We start from the raw sequence: 16,774 nt of genomic DNA on the forward strand, positions 1-16,774 counted from the left end.
TTGCTGCTAGCATTGAACTCTGTATTGGACATGCTCTGGATGTGTCTCTCAGGAGATATCTATATCCAGTCCCTTTCAGCATGCATCTTTTAGCTTCATCAATCTTATCTAGTTTTGGGATATATGTATGACACATGTGGGGCAGGTTCTGAATGACCATTCCTTCAGTCACTGCTCTAAACTTTGCTTCCATATCCCCACCTATGGATTTTTTTTTCTGTTTTTAAGAAGGAGTGGGAGCATTCACATTTTGGTCATCCTTCTTCTTGACTTTCCTGTGGTCGGTCTGTGGATTGCATTTTGGGTAATTCAAAATTTGGGCTAATATCCACTTATCAATGAGTGCATACCAAGTGTGTTTTTCTGTGGTTGGGTTACCTCACTCAGAATGATATTTTCTAGTTTATTCCATTTGCCTATGAATTTCAAGAAGTTATTATTTTTGATAGCCGAATAGTACTCCATTGTGTAGATGCACCACATTTTTAAAATCCATTCCCCTGTTGAGGAGCATCAGGGTTCTTTCCAGCTTCTGACTATTATAAATAAGGCTGCTATGAGCATAGTGGAGCATGTGTCTTTGTTGTATGTTGGAGCATCTTTTGGGTATGGGTCCAGGAAGGTATAGCTGGGTCCTCAGGTAGGGGAAAGTCCAATTTTCTGAGGAAACTCCAGACTGATTTCCAGTGTGGTTGTACCAGTTTGCAATCCCATCAACACTGGAAGAGTGTTCCTCTTTCTCTACATCCTCGATAGCATCTGCTGTCATCTGAGTTTTTTACCTTAGCCATTGTTACTGGTATGGGATGGAATCTCAGGGTTGTTTTGATTTGCATTTCCCTGATGACTAAGGATGTTGAGCATTTCTTTGGGTGCTTTTTGGCCATTCGATAATACTCAGCTGAGAATGTTTTGTTTAGCTCTGCAACCCATTTTTCAATACGGTTATTTGGCTCTCTAGAGTCTAACTTCTGGAGTTCTATGTATGTTTTGGATATTAGCCCTCTATCAACTGTAGGATTGGTAAAAGTCTTTTCCCTATCTGTTGATTGTTGTTTTGTCCTAATGACAGTGTCTTTTGCCTTACAGAAGCTTTGAAGTTTTATGAGGTCCCATTTGTAGATTCTTGATCTTAGAGTATTAGCTATTGGTGTTTTGTTCAGGAAATTGTCCCCAGTGCCCATATGTTTGAGACTCTTCCCCACTTTTTCTTCTATTAGTTTGAGTGTATCAGGTTTGATGAGGAGGTCCTTGATCCACATGGACTTAAGCTTTGCACATGGTAATAAGAATAGATCGATTTGCATTCTTCTACATGGTGACCTCCAGTTGAACCAGCACCATTTTTTGAAAGTGCTTTTTTTGCTCCTTTGTCAAATATCAAGTGACCGTAGATATGTGGGTTCATTTCTGGGTCTTCAATTCTTTTCAACTGATCTACCTGCCTGTCTCTGTACAAATACAACACAGTTTTTATGACAATTTCTCTTTAATACTGCTTGCAGTCAGGGATGGTGATTCCCCCAGAAGTTCTTTTCTTGTTGAGTATAGTTTTTGCTATCCTGGGTTTTTTGTTGTTCCAAATGTACTTTCAAATTGCTCTTTCTCTCTTTTTTTGACCCCATTGATAAGATATAATTGCCCACTTAAACATACAAAGCCTGGTATCATCCATCCCTTGAGAATATTAATAACAACCTATAAATACACAGAGTGGAATCTTTATGTCAGCCTCCATTGTCCTGCCACGGCTTCTCTCTCTCTCCCTCTCCTCTCCACCTTTCCAGTCTCCTCCTCTTCCTTCATGCTTCTCTCCTACCCATCTTTCCTTCTCCCCCAGTGACAGGCCTCCTTCTATCCTGTAACTGCCCTTCACCTGTATTTTACAAATTCAATGGGGAGAAGGTTCTGGTGAAGTCACCTGATTCCTGAGTATGTGACTAGGCAACTGTCTTTGGGGCAGTGGAATTAGCATCAAAATACAGATAACTCCAGGGCAAACCACAACATTTCCCCCTTTTTGTCCCGTTAAAAAAGCCTTTTCACTTATATATAAATTGAGCACAACTATTACCATTCTACAATTCATAAAGCATATGATATACTCAACACTCAGTCCATCACTATATCCATTAAACAGAACATTTAGTTATCTATTCAGCTTAATAAAGGCTTAAAATCTATATTATATCTTGGCTAGCTTGTATACTATCCGATAACTATCCAATAAAATATGTATATTCAGAGTTAAACAGCCTGATAGGTTATGAGACTATAATCAGTCTTCAACCCATCAGAAATCTGAGAATGACCAAGTATCTATTCACATAGGAAGCCTAACCCGGCTTCTAGAACTGAGCGGTTGTAGAGACAAAACTCCACTAGCACAGTCCCCTGTTAGCAATATGTGAGCACAAGTCTTCAGCCTTCTGGCCCAAAATCAACTGACAGACACTTGAAATGCAGAGTTTGAAGGGCTGATCACCCTTTCTTGGCAGAGTTTATCAATGAACTATTCTGCATAATTTGTCCTTTTCTGGACAGTATTGGTCTGCCAATGAAACAGGCTATTTTGTCCAGTGGCTGCCTAGCCACAAAGTATTGCCTCACCTGGATGTAGAGATGTTCAAATTCTTCATTAACTCCGCCAAAGTGGAACTATTAAAAGCAGATCTGTCTCAACAAAAGATAAATAACTTTAAATCTCGAATCTTGTGGATTTCTGACATTTTTGAAAACCATATACCTATATAAGACAATCTATACTGTTGTCTTTATATCTTAATAATATCTTCAAAGTACTATCACAAAGTCAGCAATATGTTTACTATTTGGCCCTTAACTCACATGTGTTTAATCAACTCTGAAGTATGTAATGACATCAATAGAAGGACTGGCTCTAAACCTTGTACTTTTAAACTTTTAACAAATAACAAATTCTATATGAAAGCAAAGATGTGATTTTTAGCTTAGTTAACAAATGAGATTACGACTGTATAACTCAATCTAGCTAATTCCTCCCTGTTAAATTACAACCATTTCTAAATTCCTCATAAAAACATCTTTAGAATAACCACTTTCAGCCCCCAAAAGTCCAGGGAATTGGGGCAACTACTCCTCTATGACTTCTTCAAGCTGTACATGGGCATTGAGATATCCTTGGTGGTAGGGGCTAGGAAGAATGAAGCAAATGCACTAGCCAATGTGTCCTGACTGGACCGAGCTGAAGGTTCTTGAGATCAGGAATCCAAGTAGGCACACTCTGTAAAACACAACTCTCAAGACTAAAGTTTAGAATCAAAATCTCTTTTTGTTTGATTCTCTTGAATCAATTTTTTCAGGTGGTTTACCTCTATCAAATCTAATCAATATGACTCTGTGAGGTTTCCAGAGCCTAATCATACTTTTTAAAGACACAAAGGCAAAATCTTTCTCCTAAAATACTGTGTTCCTTAGTCTGTAACCAGAAAAGCTGTGTCTTACACTGTCTCCCAGAGTAATACTATAACCAAAAAACTCAAAGTCACACCCATCATGAAGATTAAACATTTTTTTTAAAAAGAAAGGAAGATAAGCAATGAGCCTGATAGGCTTTTGTACTCTGCAATACCAGGAAATTAACCCAAAATTCCTTTGGAGCCCTTGTTAAGAGAATCTGAGCTCCTGTTGTGGTAGATATAAAAAATAATCACAAACCCTAGCTAGCCGGCATCAATGGCCATACGGCCTTAGCAGAGTAATTAATAAAAGAAACCAAATACCTTCTATCAATTCCAATATCACTAAGCAACATATCAAACCAGGACTTTAGTCCAAAACATATCCATCTGTTAAGCTCTCTACCCAGGGCCACAGATTTTTATTTAACGTTAATAACTTCTATAATATATGTCTGCATTCACTCTCCCTGGTGTTACAGACACTTCATCACAACTCTCTACTTGGAGTTAGTGACGAATTTTTCCCTCTCTCAGTCCCGAACCATAGATGAAAATCCCCACGTGATTCAGGTAATCTCTTTACTCTCCTTAAAACAAACTTAAACACCTATTAATTCTAAAACCAATAAGCAACTTAAAACTCAAGACTTCAGCCCAAAATATATGTTAAGCTCTCTACCCAGAGCCACAGATTTTTCTTTAACCTTAATAACTTCTATAATATATGTCTGAATTCACTCTGTCTGGTGTTACGGACATTCAACACAACTCTCTACTTGGAGGTAGTGACTAATTTTTTCCCTAAGTTCTGAACCGTAGATGAAAATCCCTACCTGATTCAGGTAATCTCTTTACTCTCTTCTTTCTAAAAACAAACTTAATCACCTTTTAATAATATCTGTAATTGAGAAGTAGCTTGTCTAACTAGGATTCCAACCCAAAATTCCTGTGGAGCCCACTTTAAAAAGAATATGAGTATCCTGAAAGACTTTCTAAAAAACTTTCTTTAAAAAGCAGCTCTTAATCACTAATTCTCTTGCTGCCATTACTTATCACACAGCCTGGGACCTACAACTGTCAGCCCAGGCTGCTTCACTGTTCCTTTGTTAAATGCCCGTGCTTGAGATATCACATGACTTTACATGGCGCTGGGCTCGTCTTTCTTAGAAAATAAAAACTTTCTCTCAACTCTTAGGATTACTAGTGGATTCTTGTCCATCACATTGGTTCACCATTTGTTGTTGTATAAAAAACAAAACAAAACATCCCAACTCTGTGGTGGGCCAGTGTCTCTTGCTGCCACACACTTTCCTACACTCAAACCATCACATAAAAGAACACACGACACAATAATCTTTGACCCAATTGATAAGATATAATTGCCCACTTAAACATACAAAGCCCGGTACCATCCATCCCTTGAGAACTTTAATAACAACCTTTAAATACACAGAGCTGAATCTTTACATCAGCCTCCATTGTCCTACCACGGCTTCTCTCTCTCTCTCCCTCTCCTCTCTGCTCTTTCTATCTCTATAAAGAATTGAGTAAGAATTTTTATAGGGATTGCATTGAATTTTTAGATTACTTGTGGCAAAATGGCCATCGTTACTATATTAATCCTGCTAATTAATGAGCATGGAAGATCCTTCCATCTTCTGAGATCTTTCTCAAATTCTTTCTTAAGAGACTTGAAGTTCTTGTCATACAGATTCACTTGCGTGGTTAAAGTCTCGCCAAGATATTTTATATTATTTGGGACTATTGTGAAGGGTGTCATTTCCCTAATTTCTTTCTAGGCTTGTTTCTCTTTTGTGTAGAAGGAAGGCTACTGATTTGTTTGAGTTAAATTTATACCCAGACACTTTGCTGAAGTTGTTTATCAGATTAAGTAGTTCTCTGGTGGACCTTTTGGGGTCACTTAAGTACACTATCATATCATCTGTAGATAGTGATATTTTGATTACTTCCTTTCCAATTTGTATCTTTTTCACCTCCTTTCTTTGTCTGATTACTCTGGGTTGGACTTCGAGTACTATATTAAATAAGTAGGGAGAGAGTGGGCAGCCTTGTCTAGTCCCTGATTTTAGTGGGATTGCTTCAAGTTTCTCTCCAATTAGTTTGATGTTAGCTAGTGGTTTGCAGTATATTGCTTTTACTATGTTTAGATATGGGCCTTGAATTCCTGATCTTTCCAGGACTTTTATCATGAAGGGGTGTTGAATTTTGCCAGATATTTTCTCAGCATCTAATGAATTGATCATGTGGTTCTTATTTTTCAGTTTGTTTATATAGTGGATTACATTGATGGATTTTCGTATATTAAACCATCCCTGCATTCCTGGAATGAAACCTACTTGATCATGATGGATGATCGTTGTGATGTGTTCTTGGATTCAGTTTGCAAGAATTTTATTGAGTATTTTTGCATCAATATTCACAAGGGAAATTGGTCTGAAGTTCTCTTTTTTGTTGGGTCTTAGTGTGGTTTTGGTATAAGAGTAATTGTGGCTTTGTAGAAGGAATTTGGTAGTCCTCTGTCTGTTTCTATTTTGTGGAATAGTTTGGATAGTATTGTTATAAGATCTTCTATGAAGTTCTTTTAGAATTCGGCACTAAACCCATCTGGTCCTGGGATCTTTTTGTTTGGGAGACTTTTAATAACTGCTTCTATTTCTTTATGAGTTACGGGGTGCTTAAATGGTTATTTGTTCCTGATTTAACTTTGGTACCTGGTACCTGTCTAGACAATTGTCAATTTCTTCCAGATTTTCCAGTTTTGTTGAATATAGGCTTTTGTAGTAGGATCTGATTTTTTTTTAATTTCTTCAGGTTCTGTTGTTATATCTCCCTTTCACTTCTGATTTTCTTAATTTGGATACACTTTCTGTGTCCTCTGGTGAATCTAGCTAAGGGTTTATCTATCTTGTTGATTTTCTCATAGAACCAGCTCCTGTTTTTGTTGATTCTTTGTATAGTCCTTTTCATTTCTACTTGGTTGATTTCATCCCTGAGCTTGATTATTTCCTGCCTTCTACTCCTCTTGGGTTATTTATTTCTTTTTTTTCCTAGAGCTTGTAGGTGTGCTGTCAAACGGCTGACATATGCTTTCTCCTGTTTCTCTCTGCAGGCACTCAGAGCTATGAGTTTTACTATTAGCACTGCTTTAATTGTGTTCCATAAGTTAGGGAATGTTTTAACTTCATTTTCATTAAATTCTAAAAAGACTTTAATTTCTTTATTTCTTCCTTGTCCAAGTTGTCATTGAGTAGAGCATTGTTCAACTTTCATATATATGTGGGCCTTCTGTCATTATTGTTTTTATTGAGTTCAGTGGGATTGCTTCAAGTTTCTGTCCATTTAGTTTGATTTTGTCTACATTTTTGCTATATATTGCCTTTAGTATGTTTAGGTATGGGCCTTGAATTTCTGATCTTTCTAAGGCTTTTAACATGAATAGCTGTTGAAATTTGTCAAATGATTCCTCAGTATTTAATGAGATAATCATGTAGTTTTTTCTTTGAGTTTGTTTATATAGTGGATTGTATTGATGGATTTATGCATATTGAACCATTCTTGAATCCCTGGGATGAAGTCTACTTGGTCATGGTTAATGATTTTTTTATGTGTTCTTTGATTCAGTTTGTGAAAAAAAAATTTTAATTAAATTGAGTATTTCTTATATACATTTCGAGTGTTATTCCCCCTCCCCCCTCCCCTTCCTTATGGGTGTTCCCCTCTCCATCCTCCCCCCCTTGTTGCCCTACCCCCAACAATCTAGTTCACTGAGGGTTCAGTCTTAGCAGGACCCAAGGCTTCCCCTTCCACTGGTGCTCTTACTAGGATATTCATTGCTACTTATGAGGTCAAAGTCCAGGGTCAGTCCATGTATAGTCTTTAGGTAGTGGCTTAGTCCCTGGAAGCTCTGGTTGCTTGGCATTGTTGTACATATGGGGTCTCGAGCCCCTTCAAGCTCTTCCAGTTCTTTCTCTGATTCCTTCAACGGGTGTCCTATTCTCAATTCAGTGGTTTGCTGCTGGCATACGCCTCTGCGTTTGCTGTATTCTGGCTGTGTCTCTCGGGAGCGATCTACATCCGGCTACTGTCGGCCTGCACTTCTTTGCTTCATCCATCTTGTCTAATTGGATGGCTGTATATGCATGGGCCATATGTGGGGCAGGCTCTGAATGGGTGTTCCTTCTGTGTCTGTTTTAATGTTTGCCTCTCTATTCCCTGCCAAGGGTATTCTTGTTCCCCTTTTAAAGAAGGAGTGAAGCATCCACATTTTGATCATCTGTCTTGAGTTTCATTTGCTCTAGGCATCTAGGGTAATTCAAGAATTTGGGCTAATAGCCACTTATCAATGAGTGCATACCATGTGTGTTTTTCTGTGATTGGGTTACCTCACTCAGGATGATATTTTCCAGTTCCAACCATTTGCCTACGAATTTCATAAAGTCATTGTTTTTGATAGCTGAGTAATATTCCATTGTGTAGATGTACCACACCTTCTGTATCCATCCCTCTGTTGAAGGGCATCTGGGTTCTTTCCAGCTTCTGGCTATTATAAATAAGGCTGCGATGAACATAGTGGAGCACGTGACTTTTTTATATGTTGGGGCATCTTTTGGGTATATGCCCAAGAGAGGTATAGCTGGATCCTTAGGCAGTTCAATGTCCAATTTTCTGAGGAACCTCCAGATTGATTTCCAGAATGGTTGTACCATTCTGCAATCCCACCAACAATGGAGGAGTGTTCCTCTTTCTCCTCATCCTCGCCAGCATCTGCTGTCACCTGAGTTTTTGATCTTAGCCATTCTCACTGGTGTGAGGTGAAATCTCAGGGTTGTTTTGATTTGCATTTCCCTTATGACTAAAGATGTTGAACATTTCTTTAGGTGTCTCTCAGCCATTCGGCATTCCTCAGCTCTGAATTCTTTGTTTAGCTCATTTTTAATAGGGTTATTTGTCTCCCTGCGGTCTAACTTCTTGAGTTCTTTGTATATTTTGGATATAAGGCCTCTATCTGTTGTAGGATTGGTAAAGATCTTTTCCCAATCTGTTGGTTGCCATTTTGTCCTAACCACAGTGTCCTTTGCCTTACAGAAGCTTTGCAGTTTCATGAGATCCCATTTGTCGATTCTTGATCTTAGAGCATAAGCCATTGGTGTTTTGTCCACATGCTCATGGTCAGCCATTACTTATCCCCCCTTCTACTACGCTTCACTCATTAAAACTTTTTACGTGGAAAAAAACCCTAAAATGTCAAAAGTGATCTAAGAATATATCTATCTAAGTCTGCTCTTCATATGTACACATGTGAACATGAGCACTAGCATGTACAAGAGCAAAGGGAAACACATAGCACAGCACATGTGAAAGCAATATACCACCCAAAAATGAAAAGTGAATGTTAATAAATAAGAAAAATAAGATATGTAGAAAGTGCCAAGTTGTTTTCCAAAAAGTTAATACCAACAATTTGATAATGCAATAATATATTATGTAACAATGAAAGGACTTGCATTTCTACAACACAGCATAAAAAATTTGAAAGGTGTAACCATGACTTAAAACACTACTTTTGCTTCTACAAAGCTAGTGAAGTAGGATAGCTATAACGATATCCTTGAACTTATATCTCATTTAATTGTTTAGGTCATGTATTTTGTTTGCATATGCTGGAGCATTTTGGATAGCCTTAATTACTACAGAAAAAATACATTGAACTTACTGACATTTACTTTCCTTATTCCTATTTATTTATTCTTGTTTGATTTAGTATTCATGTATCCTCTGTCTAGTTTCCTAAGGTTGAAAGTACAGTAAATTATTTCAAACTCTCTTCTACAAATTTTAATGATGTAAAATTTCCTAAAGCTTTATTTTATATGATTCTCATAAATTAAACTTACATTTTATTGTGTAGTTTATATTAAAGATGTAAATATAAAATACACATTGCAGATGGATGGAGGGAAGGAACTCAGTAGGATAAGGAGTGGGAAGGGAAACAGGAGGGCTCAAATGTGGGGAGGTCTGTGGGAGAGAGAACTGGGAGGAATAAAGGGAATTGGTGATGGTGGTATGCACTGCTAGGATAAACTAGAAAACTCCAGCAGGGAAACTCCCAGGAACCTATGATGATGACCCTGTCTGAGAAATCAGTGAGTTCAATGCACCTCCCTTATAGTAGGTAAAGCCAAAATACTATCCAAATTGTGTATGTATACATATATAATTATATTCTAGCTAATATATATATATATATGTGTGTGTGTGTGTGTGTGTATATATATATACACACACACACACACACATCTTAAGATGAAATGAGACCTACACAATTAAATAATAGGGGATATGGAAACTGAAAAGGTCACTGCCAGTAACCAGGTAGGACTTCCAATGGAGGGATGCAGACACCAATCCATCCACAAAACCTTTGACGTCCTGCCTACTATTATTCAGGGATAAAAAAGATGAGAAATTGAAAGAAGGGCCAATCAATGACTAACTCAACTTGAAACCATGCAATGAGATGAAGCCCACCCGTTGCACATAAAGGATATTCTGCTGTAATTGCAGACAGGCGCCTAGCATAATTGTTCTTTGCGCTGCTGATAGAACAGGTTCAGAGACCCACAGGCAAACATTAGGCAGCCCACATGGATTCTTACGGAAGGGAAAAGGGGGGATAGAATGAGAGGCATCATAGTGGTCAAGGATACCACAAGAAAACCTACAGCATTAACTACCCTGGGTCCCTACAGGCTCACAGATACTGAACCACCAAAGTGCATTCATGGGATAGACGTAGGCCCCCTACATATAAATAATAACTTTGCAATTTGGTCTTCATGTGGGACCCCTGACAACTGGATCCATGTCTGTTTCAGACTTTGTTGCCTGTCTTTGGATCCATTTGCCTTAACTGGAGCCTTGTCTAGGCTTAATAGAAAAAGAAGCATCTAGTCCTGTTTCAACTTGTATGCCAAGGTGGGTTGACACTCCTTAGAGTTCTTCTCTTCTCTGAGAAGAGAAGAGAAGGGAAGAGGGAGGAGAGGGATGGGTTTGGAGGAGTATAAGGAGAGGAAGCAGAATTGGGGATGTAAAATGACTAAATAAATTAATTAAAAATGTAAATATATCTTAAAATATTTTTGACTCATGACATATTTAAAAGAATACCATTTCACTTCTATTATGTTTGGAAAATTATCTATTATATTCTAGCTATTTTATTGATACTTATTTTAATTAAATATGGTTAGAAAACTTCTTTGATTTCGATTTCTCTTTGAAACTTTTGAAGGATGTGGGAGAAATGTCTCAGTAGTTAACAGTAGTTAGTGTTTTTTTTTTTAGAAGACTCAACTTTAGTTCCTAGCACCTAGTACATGTTACAAGTGAGTGTTATTCCAGTTCTGTGTGTCTGCGTGCTTTCATCTGGCCACAGCAGGCAACTGTATGCACATACATTTGCATACTTAAACACACATATACACTCCCACAAACACACATGCACACACACATTCACACATACACACACACATTTAAAAATAAAAACAAATCTCTAGAACTTAATTGAAATCTGTTCTACAATAGTATTTATGACATATATATATAAAGATAGACAAATATATAATATACATAGAATTATATAATTATATATGCACATATTCAGATATATTTATATATGTATATATCTATACACATACAAATATATATACACACACACATATGGTATATCTCATGTATAACTGATAACAAGTCCATCACACTATTGTCTCTGATTGAGTATTCTACAAATGCCAATAACATCATGTCAATTCACAACACTACACGACTCAGGTCTGCTACATCCTTACTGCTTTTCTCCCTGATTGATCTATCAATCACGGAGAAAGGTTTACTAGTCTGTATAATGTCTTTGAGTGCAAATCTATCTATTTTATCCTCTACTTCTTTCAGTTTTTGCTTATTGTGTTCTGAGATTCCACTAGAATGGTAAATAATTCTTGTATTTAGTTTTCTTGGATAATTGATCAATTATCCATATGGACCATCATTCATCAGAGCAAGCAATCTTCCTTTTGATGATGTCAATATGCTGTAATCATTTCCAGTCTATTTTTAACCTGCTGAACATGATAATTAAAGTACATTCTGTATACAGAGTATTCAGGTCAATTTTATTCTTTTTCTGTATTCTTATCTAAACCACAAATTTCAGAAAATCACGGAGTTAGACGAGTTAAGATCTAGCATCACTCTGGTTTATTCTCTTTGCTTTTCTTTTACCTCTTCACTTATTTCTCCATTTCTATATCTTCATTTGTTCATAGCTCGGCATTCTGCATGAAATCGTTTACATCTTCAGCATAGGAGTTACACTTCTGAAAAATAGTCTGCTGTTCGAGTGGTTTCCTAGTTGACAATATACATTTTAAAACACTAATTTCAACTATTAGTATCCTGTATTGCAGTATAAATATATTATAATTGTCCTGCTCTTATTATGATATTGTCATTTGCTTCTCTAATCAATGTGCAACATCTAATACATTATTATTATTAAATTAAAGTTATGTTTGTCCTTGGTTTGAATAAGAGCTAAGGAAACCAAAGTGGTTAATTTTCTATAAAACTGATTTAATCTAATGTACATTGATCTAAGGAGGAATCTTTATTTTTCCTATAAAATATACTTTGTCTTAATTTTGTACCTCCTGAAGATTCCATAATGCTCCAATGCACAGTTCAAAGTCCATAATCATACAGAAGGCCCTAGTAAGAGTTAAAGGGCAACAAAACAAACCAAACCTGTTAATGTGGGAAAAGAATGTATGGAGAGAGTATAGGTTGTAATTAAAATACAATTTTAATGCTGTTTGTGTATTTGAGAGTTTACCTCCATGTATGGATACACAGCAATTCATGCCGTGTCCATGGGAACCAAAGACATGTTCAGATCACCGGGGACTGGGGGCAGAGAAAGTTGTGAACCACCAGGTGGTTTCTGAGCACAGAAACTAGCTGTTCTAGAAGAACAGTATTTGGCCTTCACAAATGGGCGATACTTCCTGATCCTAGAATACACTGTATAAATGAGTAAAAATGTCAAAAGGCAATGATTGTTAATACAAAAGTATTTGTGCTAGCCTTCTGTTTACAAGGGATGATTTGTATTGTCCCCCGTTGTTCTCTATGCAAGAAATTCTGTATGGGGCATTTGACTTCAGAATATATTTGCCTTTGGTTTTTCTAAACTTATACATAATAAATCGAAAGGCATGTATGTATATGTGAGACAGAGGGCAGAGAGAGAGGGAGGAAAGGAGAGAGAGAGAGGGAGAGAGAGAGAGAGAGAGAGAGAGAGAGAGAGAGAGAGAGAGAGAGAGAGAGGGAGAGAGAGAGAGCAAGAAAGAGGTACAGAGAGACAGAGACAGAGAAAGGGAGAAATTTCCTGGCATACTCTTTTAAATATTTCTCACAGTTGTTCTTTTTGTAGACATTCTTCTCTTTGTATCATTGTCTATATTTTATAAATTCTTTGATGCAGGCATACATGGCTAGTTTGAATTCATTGTCTGATAATTCTAACATTTTAAGCACGTCTTCATGTAGTTTTGATGATTGCTATGTCTGGTTAATTATATATTTTATCACTTTGGGAATGCTTTGTAATTTTATTTATATGTTTGCTTAAACACAGCTTCTATCAGTAATAGAGCCTAAAGATAAAAACAGCATAAGAATTGCCATTATTCTGGATGGGAGTCAGCTGGACTTCATATTCCTGCTAACTTTAGTTACTAGAATCTTCTTTGCTGCTGATCTTTTTCTTTCTGTTCCCGTTGCCTGCTGGGAATCCTTTTGTTCCTTTCCTTAGAAGAGGCTGTATCTTGAAGTTCTGAAAGTGACTGGTTTGTCATTATCAAACGTCTCCTGTCATCACCATACCACCAACTGTAGCATAAAGTGGTGGCTTGAGGGAGATTGCTTAGCTTCTGGTAAGTAGCACAGCTGTCCAGATGCTTTGCCTTTGGGTGATATGTCACAGATCTGCTCTCCCTCCTTCCTTTCCCTGGTCCTTACCCTGCATACCTTCTTCACACAGAGTCTCGAGTTTGCTTTCTGGAAACTTCCTTGCCTTGTATCCAGGGCTTGCTTTTTCCCTAGATTACAAGGGAATAAACGTAAACAATGCGGTGTAAGTTTTTCCCCCCATAGTTTTCTTTTAATTTTAATCTAGTTCGAATGGAAGACCAAAAAGAAATTATCTCCAGCTGTAATGCATATGTATTTTTATTTTATCAATTTTACCAATTATTATCCTTGTCCTACCTTAATATTTCCTCTAACTTTCCATTGATAGTGCTTTAATTACTAAGATTATAAATGGGATGAAGTGCGTTAGATAAAGCAGGAGCATCTACAACTTTCAGAGATTCGATTTAAGAGTATAATTATATTCTGAGGTATGCCTCAAATCACTTTTCAAAATATGCATTTTAAAACAAACCTCGTATATGTTTATAATCTTTGATTAGTAGGTCAAAATACAACTAGCCTGCTTTGGTAAAACAGACTACTTACAAATGTTTGAAATAGAAACACAGTTTACGATGTATGAAAGAGTCGCATTGTACCTCACAAATCAATAAGACTAAGATTTAATCCCACTTGTCTCTTTACCAGCAGTTTTGCTTAAATGCAAAGGTCCGTAATAACATATTTCTATTTATGTTGTTCATGTCCGTATAATTTTACAGAGGCTTTTCTGATGATGTGGTCCTGAGTTTCATCTGTTCACAGCAGATAAGCTCTCACTTAATTATAAAACGTTTCTTTTATGTTTAAGATGATATCACTGAATCATTTCTCCCTTCCTTTCCTCCTTCCAACTCCTCCTATGTACCCCTACTTGCTTTCTTTCAAATCTACTACATGTCATTGTGTTTTGTTATGTGCATACATATATTTCTAAGCATAAAATTTTCAGTCTGTATAATGTACTTATATGTTTTCCAAGCTCATGATTTGGTATTGGATAACTAATTGGTGTGCTCTTCCTTGGGGAAGATTATTTAACACTCTGTGTGTTCTGGAGTTGCACATTGTTCTTTGTGGAGTATTGAGGCCCCTGCACATTTTTATATGTCCATTGTGTCTTGCTTCAGGTTTTGTTGAGAATTTCATGTTGGGGAGACTATATTGGTGCAATTTCTGACATTTCTAGCAGACATATGTCCACAGAAAACTTTCTAGCCCCAATGGTCTTAAAATATTTCAACTTATTTTTAACTTTATAATGTTAAAGTTTCAGTGGGTAGTAAGCAATTGAGACTTTGGACTGTTACAAAGAACTCATGATATAACATCCCTGCTCCTCATGGAACAACAGCAATATTTATGATAAAATTTATTTAGGACTATCTAGTAAATATTACATATTTGGCAAAACACTAATATTTCACATGATAATGTAATAAACATGAAACATGTTAGTTGTGTTTGTAGGAAAATGAATATAGTTTTTACAAGCATGATAAGATAATTAGAACAGTGTCTAAAAGTCAAACATTATGCTTTCTCTTGCAGTGGTTCTGAGATTTTAAATTAGTTCATAAAACCTTGTGAATATCTCTAGCCTGAAAATGGAAGGCAAACCCTTTAGAGAGACAAATGAGGCTCATGAGATAGGCAGGGAACTGAAAACAGATGGTGGCTCTCTCTCTCTCTCTCTCTCTCTCTCTATATATATATATATATATATATATATATATACATATATATAAACATATATATATAAAACATTAAACATTATCTATGTAGAAGGAAGGATTTCAGAGAAATCAATATGTCAAGCATTGGGTAATGAGTAATTATGAATATTCGTTATGATTTTAGGGAAATATAGAAACGATACAAGAGATACTGTGGATTCTTGAAGAATAAACTTCATCCAAAATAGAAAAAGGTACTGTACATAGTTTTTGTTTCCGTGTTCACGTGTGCAAATATGTTTGCTTATGTTTGTATAATTGTACATGTGTGTGGTGTGTAAATGGATGTGCTTCTACTTATATGTGTTTGCACATGTATGAGGGTACACAAGTATCTGTATACACATGAATATGCATGGTTTTTGTGCATGCATCTATGCATAAGTATATGTGAACAAGCATTATGGTATGTAAACATTTGTATGTATATTGTATACACATGTACTATATGTGTATGTGCCTGTACATATGTGTGTGTTTATAGGCAACACATTTTTCCTATTCATATTTTTTTCTGGACAAATAAAAAACAGTGAGCGTGTGCTGTTACTGGTATTATTATAATTTATTTTGATCTGTTTTCAGAGTGTGTAGTGAATGTCATGTCCAAGAAATATGGGCTGAGCACCAGCACTGCTTTTTGAGTGAGATAAACAAATAGGAAACCAAAAGACTTACGTTCCATGGGGCATACGTTTTCCCCAAGTGTCTGATTCATGTACAAGTCATTCTCATGAAGTGAATGAAGTTTCTACTTATAAAATCAGAAATAACAATTAGATTGCTTTGAACTTAGGAGACAGAAGAGCAGAACGAGATACCTAGATCAAGAGGGTTCTCCTGAAAATAGAATTCTGAAGAACATTTCACCCCTCCAAGCACTGGAAGAAAAATTCTACCCCATACAAACTTATCAAGACCTTATTCCTTTTGTCAAGTAAACAAAGGAAGGCTACTTTAAACCTAAGTTAATGCTTTTTATTATTTATTGGGCCTTGTAGGAGAAGTAGATTGTAATGTTTAACTCCCTAATATATGCAATAAAAGATCTCAGCAGCACGGCCAGGTTGTCTACTTAGTCATTCCAGGGCTCACAAATTATACAGGTAGGTATGCAGTGTCACATGTGATTACTTTGTGCAAGAAACCTTTGTTTGGATAATGTAATTTGATGAATGACAGGGCCAAATGTATATAGAGATATATAGATATAAGAAATGGGCCAATCTGATTTCTACTTGACTCCCACACAAATCACATTTCCAACATATCTCCATGAATTACTGAAATAATAAACTGGTAGACAGAGTACATGCTAGCCATGGTTAGAAAGCATGGCTTGAAAGGTTTCACTAGCTGAAACACCCAACAAAGGGAGAGAGAACTTGAAGAGATCATATCCAGATCTTTCTTTGTTTATTTACATTTCAAATGTTATCCCCCTCTTCCTGATTTCCTCTCTGAAAACCCCCATCCACCCCCATCCCCCTGCCTCCACAAGGGTGCTCCTCCACCAACTCACCCACTTTTGCCCCACAGCCC

At 36.7% G+C, this 16,774-nt stretch overlaps 1 long non-coding RNA gene across 8 annotated transcripts in view; it reads right to left on the bottom strand.

Moving 5' to 3' along the window:
- LOC102547510 (uncharacterized) overlaps positions 1-16,774 on the bottom strand; it is a 212,828-nt gene that overhangs the window by 113,061 nt on the left and 82,993 nt on the right. For 2 of the 8 annotated variants that reach the window (XR_010059788.1, XR_010059787.1), the window contains exon 4: positions 2,611-2,673. The exons of 5 other annotated variants lie outside the window; for them this stretch is intronic. This is a non-coding gene — a long non-coding RNA (uncharacterized LOC102547510). Of the gene's footprint in view, positions 1-2,610; positions 2,674-13,541; positions 13,622-16,774 lie in introns of all 8 variants that reach the window. One more of the 8 variants, XR_005496103.2, reaches the window with a different exon arrangement.

The sequence above is a fragment of the Rattus norvegicus genome, chromosome 18 (assembly GCF_036323735.1).
Source record: "Rattus norvegicus strain BN/NHsdMcwi chromosome 18, GRCr8, whole genome shotgun sequence".
Lineage (NCBI taxonomy): Eukaryota > Metazoa > Chordata > Mammalia > Rodentia > Muridae > Rattus > Rattus norvegicus.